Here is a 9,088-nt window from a genome sequence, read left to right on the forward strand (position 1 = left end):
TAATCCTGGTATATACCCTAGGGAAATATGATTATATATGTCCCAGAAGATAGGCACAAGAATATGTATGTCAGCATTGACTGGTAACAGCAACAAACTGGAAACACAAATATCCATTAACAATAGAATGGATAAATAAACTTGTGGTAAAATTTCAATCAAATTAATAATATAAATCAAAAAAATAAACTAGAGCAACACACAATAATGGAGATGGAATTAGCCAATATAATGTTAAATGAAAGTAGAAATTCTCAAAACAATGGGCAATGGATATATAGAGATGGGACTTCAGGGGTGCTGTTAGTGTTTATATCCCAACTTGTTTGATTATTCTATGAATGTCCACTTAATAATTACTCATTATACTGTACATTTAAAAGTATTTTTCTTTATATATGCAATATTTTACATTTTTATGTTTATAAACAGTTTTAAATGAAAGGAGTTCATATTATACATGTCTTTATAAAAGCACATACTGACAATAACATTATTAAACTTGACACAATAAATAAAAACTTCAAGATTTCATAACAAATATATTGTGTCTAAGAATTTAGGTCTTTTGCTATTTGTAATAATATTCAATGCTTTTTAGAACAGTACACTGCCTCCTCATGACTTAAGTGATAGTAAATTTAAAACAAAATTTCTTTTTTGACCTGCACATCTTAAAAGTTAAAGCCAACAGAGTTGGTGAAACTCCAAATATATGAATAACAGTTTGTGGTATCTTTTCAAGTCTCAATTACAATTGATTTAGTTCATCTATTATGATAAAAATACACATTATTATTATTTCATAAGTATAAGTTAATAAGGATAAATTATCCATTAGGGAAAGAATGTTTTCTATGACTCTATTTTTAAAAATGGGACAGATTAATCCTATTAGTCTGAGAGGCCACTATGTAATATTGGCCATGCATTCTAGAATACTTTGTTTTGTTGGCATAGATGATTAGGAATGTACATAGAGACATCTTTACAGGTCTGTTCAGTCAAAAGCAAGTAATTTTTTTCCTCAGAATTGACTGAAATGATTAGTGATCTACATGCTTTGAGATTTTGTAGTTCATTTGTGCTTTTGGGGAAAGATGAGAAGTATGGCAGGAAAAAACACAAACTTTGGAATCATATAGAACTGTGGTTCTGGGCAAGTTACCCATTTTTCTGAGCCTTAATTTCCTTATCTATAAAAAGGGGGATAATATTAGGGACTTTTCAGGTTTCTTGTGGGCATTTACAATGAAAAAGTAATTTATGACATATGATAAACACACAATAAACATCAGTTACCCACTTTCCAGTTACGATCTTTTCCAACCCTTTGACTGTGTATCTAATTTAAATGGAAATTTTTCTATTTAAAATTTAGTATATTTGCATCATATAAAAATATTTCACCCAACTAATTTTGGAAATGCTAGAAATAGAAAATAATATTAAAAAGAAACAATGTTACAGTCAGGCATTTTTACAAATACATGCACATATGACAAACTTCAACTTGTATCCAATTCAATGGCATATATTGATTACCATTTCCTTTCTTCAAGCTATTTAGGAAAAAGGCACAAATCTATCTTGAGGAAAATCTGATGATCCTCAACCATTCTAAGGCCAACAGTGATATGCAGTAAAAAAAAAAAAAAGAAAAAAAGAAGACTGGACTAAAAATCAGACAAGGTGGTTTCTAATATTATGAATTCCACTAACTAGTTATGTGACTTTGTACAGTTCATGTGTCTTCTCTGAGTATCAGATTTCTTAACTCTACAATGGGGCTAACAATATCTGCCTTGCCTCTTTTACAAGATTCTTATAAGGATCTAAAGAGAAAAGAGAGGACTTCTCTGGTGGTCCAGTGGTACAGAATCCACCTTACAATGCAAGAGACGCGGGTTTGATCTCTGATCAGGGAACTAAGATCCCACATGCTGTGGGGCAACTAAGCCCATGTGCCACAACTACTGAGCTCGTGTGCCTCAACTAGAGAGCCTGCGTGCCACAGCTACAGAGCCCACCCACTCTGGAGCCTGTGCGCCATAACTAGAGAAGAGGAAAAAATCCACATGCCGCAAATAGAGAGAAGGCAGCGCGCCGCAACAAAGAGCCTGCGCACTGCAACGAAAAATTCCGCATGCCTCCACGAAGATCCCACGTGCTGTAACTAAGACCCGACGCACCCAAAAATAAATTAAATAAATAAATAATAAAAAATAGAGAAAAGAGTGAAAAACGACATCTAATTAGGAACCTACATCCCTTTGATTTAATTAAAAAATAAAAGATATCTGGTAATACTGGACAAGAGAAAAAAAGGGAGCATTCACTTTAAATATAAAATAAATTTCCTTCTGAAAAGTCTTTTCTAAAACACAGAAAGGATTTTAAAATATAAATAAATAACCTACACTTTACATCAGCAAACCTTACGGATTTCAGAGTAGAAAATGGAGCCAAGCCCTGGGCAATTCACAAAGTCCTCTGAAACACAGCGTTTCATCTACAAAATAAAAGGGTTAGAATAAAAATTTCTCCAAAGTTCTTTCCAACTTAAACTTTCTTACGATTTCATTTAAGGAAGAGCTTTAGGGCTTCCCTGGTGGCGCAGTGGTTGAGAGTCCGCCTGCCGATGCAGGGGACACGGGTTCGTGCCCCGGTCTGGGAGGATCCCACATGCCGCGGAGCGGCTGGGCCCGTGAGCCATGGCCGCTGAGCCTGCGCGTCTGGAGCCTGTGCTCCGCGGCGGGAGAGGGCACGGCAGTGAGAGGCCTGCGTACCGCAAAAAAAAAAAAAAAAAAAAAAAAAAAGGAAGAGTTTTAGTAATTGGAAAATGACCGACACTTTACATCAGCATAATAAAATCTCTTTGTGAACCAGAAGGCAGGATAAAATAAGTGAGTGAAACAGAACCTGAAATATTAGACTAGTTTAATCAGAATTACCAATTTTAATGGTTGCAAATCTACAAAACATCTGTACAATGCTTCTCTCTAAATGAAACAATCTAGGTGAAAGCATTTTGGAAGCCGTAAGATGCTATGTGAATGTAAAGTATTATTGACATCATCATCTTCTTTGCTTGAGCCCATTTCAGCTGCACCAGGCATCCAGGATGGACATGGAGGGGAGGAAGGAAGAGGAAAGAGGAAGAGGATTTGCTTTTCTTGTGTTCTAGTTTCCCCTTGTTCCCTGAGCATGTATGTCTGTGATATAATACAAGCATTTTTTTCCCCAAACATTAAAAGGTAGTTACTTCCTAATACATAAATAGACAAATAGACAGTTAGGTCTTTTTGTGTGTTTAGGCTAAAGATATAGTTACTTTAATTTCTCATTTCTTGATTTGAGACATGTTTAAACAAAGCAGGTGGTAGGGTATGTATTTTACCATCGTATCCAGTATTTTCCATATACTAGCTTATTTCTTTTCTAAAATAAGCTATCATTTGAATAACTGGAAAGTGCTTTAAAATAAGAATTGCTAGTTATGAGTCACTGCAATGATAGACAGCTTGACAGTGTTATTTGCATTTGGCCATGAGAGAAACTGAGGGGATTGAGACAGAGGTAGAGCGAGAACTAGACCTCCCAGGCTGTCTGCAGAATGCCAAACCTCTGGGAAGGAGTAATAGAATTGTAGTTTGGAAGATGCCTGAAGATGGACAAACCTAGCTGCCTAGGCACCTAAAAATCCTCAGCAGATAAATCTGTGTCTTCATGACCTGGCTCAAGGGCTTATTGGAAGTTGCTTGTTTAAATTGAATGTTAATTTGCAAGAACCTTTTGGGAAATCATTGTGACCAATTACGAATGAGATCATTAAGAAGGAAAGCTGGGACCAACGTGGATACCCCGGGAGGTCACTCTCCCCGGGCTCTGTCCTGGTGGCGTAGGGGAGCATAGGGCGCTGCCCCATGATGTACAGTCCCTTTCCACAACGTTGGAGATGAAGCCGGGCCTTGAGTCTGCGCCTGCATATTCCTACAGCTTCTCAGAGTCCTGTGGACAACGACTGAGGAGACAAACCATGCAGGAAACAGCTCTCTAGAGCAGCATATCTGAATCTAGGTTGATCCGAAGTGAATGAAAAATTTGTTTTAATCAGTTTGGGTGTACTACTGGATTAAAGCTCTTACCTGCCTTGTTTTGCAAAAAAAAGGACAGCTGGGCTTAGCATTTGCTTGAAGTCGTATTTTCATCAGAACTCATCTCCCTCCTAAAAGAATGATTGTTAAACAGTGCATCTTGGCCTGGGGATTGGGGTGGAGGTGGGGATTGGAGAGAATCTTGCTTTCCTTTTTTTTTCTCCTCTAATTTCTAGCTATTATAGCCATGGCTAAGCCATTAGTCAAACTCCCTCATGGTAAAAGAGGGATAATGTCAACATAAAAAGCTCCAGAGCAAATAAATAATGTATTTATTTCCCTAAAGTTTTCCTAAAATTACCTGCTCAGCTCAGCTCAGGATAGAGGACTTGCAGCTTGAAATACAAGTCTTTTTCAAACTCAATTTGAGAATCTCTCTTGTATCCTCTGATAATTATAAAAGGAAACCAATGGGTGCCATTCAAATGTGCATAACTAAACAGTAATGTTCAGAGCTACTGTGGCCTGGAGAGGTTTGAATGGCATTACCCAGCAAGTTCCATAGTCTGACCCAAATGGGAGAAGGAAGATTAAATTGCTGAGTGGGGGAGGGAAGCTGCTTTCAATTTTAACTACAATCCAGAAAACTCTCGCCCTGCTATAAGAACATTAATCCTTCACAAACGAGAAGAGTTAACAACCAGTTATATGGTAGCACAGAGCATTACACAGTGATTCCTGGGGTAAACAAAAAAAAACTAAGAAACGTCAGTGATCAAGACTTTGAAGCAAGGGGTGGACATTCCAACAAAGACTATATAAGAAGAAACGAGTGAATCGGGGAACCTAAGAAATGGACCCAGACTGAATCAAGACAATACATGATACTATCAGAAACCCCTGTATTGTTAGGATGGTTTATTGTGCTCCAACTTTACGTATATAGTACGGTAAAAAAATAATTAATTGTTATCTTAAGAGTGAAGTAAAGTTACTCTTAGGGAGGGAACTGCCTTTGGTAAGAAAATAACATGGTAACTCATCTTGGGTGTAGAAGGTGAAGCTTTGCAAACATTTGGAAGCAGGCAGCAACACAGAGTCAAACTGCTCTGCCCAAGAAGTTTAGGAATTTATGATCCTGCAAACCGTGAGTGGGTAAAGGAAAGGCTTTTAGAGCAGAGGCAGAGAAGGCTGAACTGCATGGTGGGAAACTACAAGGAAAAGGGTCCAGTGAGAAAATCCCTGCAGTGGTGCAAGGGAGATTACCAGGAGCCTTTTAAGAACAGAAATGCTAATAATTAATTCTAAATTGTTTAAGGTTTTCCAGGCTCTGTTATCCCAAACTTTTAATACAGGGATGGGAAGCAGGGTCTAACAGGGAGCAATGCAGTGCAAAACAGTGGAAGCAGGAACTCAGAGCCAGGGGGACTGGATGAAACGTAAATACTTTCTCCCCAGCCTTCCAGCACCCCGAAGAATCTCTGGCGAGATGACAGCAGCTTCCACCTCAAGCATCTGAGTCTCTCTTCTCTGCACAGCAAGTGTGGAGAAAATGCTCCAGGGGTGCTCTCGACCATGGGGGAAGGTTAAGAGTGAGGGTGGGTGGCTCATCCCGAGAGAAAATTTTGAAGTGTGTTTCACATTGTTTCTGCAGGAGTCCCCTGTGGGACTGAGCCCTGTTTGTCCAAAGTGGTCATATGCTCATTATCATACTCTTTGGATTTTCTACTTTTCTGGTCTCACTTTCCCCACTCCTATACTTGTGCTTCCTGCCATCACCTCTCAGGGATTACCTGCACCCGAGTTCTTAACTCAGCTTCTGCTTTGGAAGAATACCAAACTTAGACACCCTCCCACCCTTGTCCCTGACCACACTATTCTAATCCTAGAGGCAGCCACTTATACCAGTTCCTTACCATCCAAAAGTATCCTTTGCACAGTCAAGCATTTAAGTATTATGTATGTGTGTACATTTATATATATATATATATATATATATATATATATATAGCATACGCTTTTAACAATTTTCAATTGTCCAAAATAGAGAGAAAAAAATCCACACCCTACACAACAGTCTAAGATAGCAATGTCTCTTTTATAAAAAGGTACATCTGAACTTGAAAGAAAATAAATCTTATAATACTGTTAATCACATTTAAAATCAGGCGTAATGCATGCCATGTAGTCTCAATTGTGTGGCCAAGGAGTGTTCGAGGGCTCACCATTCACTAGTGGCTTGCCAGCCACTATAATCATCTTCCATCCGTGCCTTCACATTTTGTTGCACATACGCGAAATACGTAGCACACTGGACTTCCTACCAAAATTGTTCTTATATTTGAGGTAATCATTTCAAGTATTTATTGTCAAAGACTGAAATTTTACATAAAATTGTCTTAAAACCAAGAAGTTTAACAAAATTGGATTTTAATGGTGCTATGTCTGAAAAGTTATTTTAACATTCAAATGGTCTGTTAGTTGTGCTGGCTATCCATGTGCTGAACCAGAAAAATTAAATTAGTTCTTTGTAGCTTACTATTCCTTCTGTTAGGACATGTGGTTTTCTCCAACATATGAATGCAACATTTACTATAACACTTAATACTTCTTATTGTTAAATTGGAAGAGATTGCTTTCTTCTGAAGCTAAACTGATCTTACTACTGCTTGCCTAAAGATAAATTTTTCTAAAGGTTTATACTATGATGAATATGCTGTGATGACTTATAAACACACACACACACACACTCATGCATACTGTTTTATAGGTACCATGGGAATTCAAAATGGAATGGGTACCACTAGCAATGCAAGGATAACAACTAGTGGTTTATCTTTTGTCATTAAGTTTTATAGAAACTATTTACATTCAGCACAATTATATTCAGCTGACTGAGCATCACAGGAACTACTTTTTTCACCTTATAATGAGTCAACATATTTTAAAGGGGGATGTTCAAAATCAGCTATGTTTCCATGGTTACTTTGCTTCTTTGAGTTCTTGTGAAATACTTTTGTATTTTCAGATGTATCTTCACGTTATTTTTAAATGCCAAGCATACATGAAATAATAGCTGCATTCAGAAACAAATATTAGGAACTCATTTTAATGTCCTGCCTATTACAGGCCAATGTTTCAAACTATGTATCATTTTTCCATCCAGATATGCTTTTTGGCCAGTTCCCTACTTAGCAATTTTAGGGGCATCCTTTCTTCACCACCCCACTAATATATGCTGTGCACTGATTTCATCCTAGCCTTCCATATCAAAACTTGCTCTTGGGAAATGTATCTGGATCTAATTCACTCTTCTATGTAACTTAGTGATATCATTTGTTTCTTGGAAAATTGGGAGCCATGAGGGGAAAAATTCTTTTTTTTTTTTTTTTTTTTTGCAGTACGCGGGCCTCTCACTGCTGTGGCCTCTCCCGTTGTGGAGCACAGGCTCCAGACACTCAGGCTCAGCGGCCGTGGCTCACGGGGCCCAGCAGCTCCGCGGCACGTGGGATCCTCCCGGACCGGGGCACGAACCCGTGTCCCCTGCATCGGCAGGCAGCAGGTGGCAGGCGGACTCTCAACCACTGCGCCTCCAGGGAAGCCCGGAAAAATTCTTTTTTGAACATAAAAAATTTAGGGGGCTTTTCTGGTGGCGCAGTGGTTGAGAGTCCGCCTGCTGATGCAGGGGACATGGGTTCGTGCCCCGGTCCAGGAATATCCCACATGCCACGGAGCAGCTGGGCCCGTGAGCCATGGCCGCTGAGCCTGTGCATCCAGAGCCTGTGCTCCGCAACGGGAGAGGCCGCAACAGTGAGAGGCCCGCACACCAAAAAAAAAAAAAAAAAAAAAAAATTTGGAAGCTTGGGGGAAATTTTAAATATATTTATAATTTTTATTGAATAGTCTCAACCTGGGTTTATAACATGAAATGTTTTTAGTTTTCTCTAGTCACTTTTTTCAGTCATGCTCTGTCTAGTGCCAGCTCCTTACTCGTTATGGACACATCTTGGAAATGTGCCATACCTTCCACTAGAAGTCCAGGTCTGTTTAAGCCTCTCATCTCATATGGGCTTAAATGACATTTGCTAATCTTCCCACCCACTCCTCTTCCCTCTCCCCAGTAGACCAGGCTTGTGGGTGAAAGATCTGCAGTGGGGTGAAAGAATGGTCTGATTCTGGTTACTCCTTCCCTTCTGTATTTCAACAATCAGTTCCTCCGATTTGGGAGGTCGAAAGGAGAAACAGGAGAGGCAAAGATCTTGTGGAGTAATTGGTCACCTGCTCGTGGTGGGGAGGCAACCAAGGTCTTAGGCTCAGGTCCGGAATCTCTACTATGCTGATATAACAGTCTCCATAGAGATTCTGTGCATGGCTCTCTTGGGAAAGATTTCAACTTTCTCTCAATTTCCTCAGCCCCTGGGGCCCTCAAAGAGGGGCCCCCTGGTCTCCCTTTAGTCTCTCTCAATTAGTCCATGTACCAGTGTCCCCCAACCCTACCCCCCACCGCAGAGTGGTGCATCTCCTAACCTCCTCCCTGGGAGTCTTGGGAACTGGAATGGGTGACTCTCTCCTCTTCTAAGGCATACCACATCACCATCTGTTACCACCTCTCTGCTGCCAAGTATTCCGCCAAGTCTTCTCCTTTTCAGAAAATACACTGGCTGTAAAAAGGAACAATTTTTATGTATAACCACAAACTTCAGGGAATGTGCCTCACATTCTCCCAGGAACTCCCCTACCATGCTCTGTGCTGGTCCAATAGCACCAACAGGGTAGAACTGCAGTAAGAAACAAGATTCTTCTCTCCCATCTTAGATCACCTCTCACTGCACTTACAGAGCTCCATAAACCCCTCCCATAATGTCTTTGTGGTGCACAGAATTATCAGGGCACCCCCAATATTCTTACCCCTTGTGTACATGTTTTGTGTAATGCTCTCCTCTTGAGTGGGCAGAACCTGTGAACACGATGGGATATTACTCCTTGAATGG

At 39.7% G+C, this 9,088-nt stretch overlaps 1 non-coding gene across 1 annotated transcript; it reads left to right on the forward strand.

The window, feature by feature from the left end:
• The first annotated feature begins 3,850 nt into the window (after positions 1-3,850).
• Positions 3,851-4,054, forward strand: LOC115803531 (small nucleolar RNA SNORA73 family). The gene has a single exon (XR_004024270.1). It is a non-coding gene; the product is annotated as a small nucleolar RNA SNORA73 family (small nucleolar RNA).
• Positions 4,055-9,088: the final 5,034 nt, after the last annotated feature.

This window comes from Delphinapterus leucas, chromosome 11 (genome assembly GCF_059928025.1).
Source record: "Delphinapterus leucas isolate spDelLeu-1000000601 "Yukka" chromosome 11, BTC_Dleu_Yukka2, whole genome shotgun sequence".
Lineage (NCBI taxonomy): Eukaryota > Metazoa > Chordata > Mammalia > Artiodactyla > Monodontidae > Delphinapterus > Delphinapterus leucas.